Here is a 715-nt window from a genome sequence, read left to right as displayed (position 1 = left end):
CTGATGTAATCGTACATATAATGTACTACCGGTATGTTCAGCAGCATTGTATCAGTAAAAATGAATGTAATTTTTAATGAATTGTTATAGGTTCACTTGCAATATTTTAAACTGAAATTTAGTTTTACATATGTCCCATCCATCCATCCATTGCCAGACGCCACGCATCCCAAACGGGGTGGTCAAGGGCTCAGAGTTAATTGTTTTACAGGGAGGGGCACTAATCCTCCACCAACCCCACTTGACACGTAGGGATGCCAACAGCATCTGGTGTTCCCAGGCAGTCACCCATCCAAGTACTAACCAGACCCAACGTTGCTTAACTTCGCTGATCGAACGGGAAGCGGTGTACTCAACGTGGCATGGCCGTTACTCAGACTTGCCATGTGTCATCTGTAGTTCCGCCCAGTTAGCCCAAATCAGAGTTCGTAGGTAGCTGAGAAAGGAAGAGTGGTACCAGTAGTGTTCATTCATACCTGCATTCTCATTTTACTTTCACCTTGTCTTTTCTGCCATCTTTGTTTTTAGTCTAACATAACAATTTCATTTTTCATTGGAACTTCTTGTTTCACTTATCTGATGCTACTCCAGGTCTCAGCATGAGTCAGCATATGCCCAAATTTGTTGTTGTTGTGTTTGAGCGGGAGTGTGGCGTGGCTGTCATGCCATGCAGTTGGCTGAGCCAGTCTGAGACTCTTGGCTACTGGCCAACCTT

General features: G+C 44.5%; 1 non-coding gene across 1 annotated transcript; it reads right to left on the bottom strand.

Annotated features, from left to right (window-relative positions):
* Positions 1–255: 255 nt before the first annotated feature.
* Positions 256–374, bottom strand: LOC145412319 (5S ribosomal RNA). The gene has a single exon (XR_013899577.1). It is a non-coding gene; the product is annotated as a 5S ribosomal RNA (ribosomal RNA).
* Between the last annotated feature and the right edge of the window lie 341 nt (positions 375–715).

Source organism: Coenobita brevimanus, chromosome 92, assembly GCF_032717465.1.
Source record: "Coenobita brevimanus isolate Jiangsu-jjx chromosome 92, ASM3271746v2, whole genome shotgun sequence".
Lineage (NCBI taxonomy): Eukaryota > Metazoa > Arthropoda > Malacostraca > Decapoda > Coenobitidae > Coenobita > Coenobita brevimanus.
The sequence above is the reverse complement of the archived record's forward strand: the minus strand, read 5'-3'. Positions and strand labels throughout refer to the sequence as shown.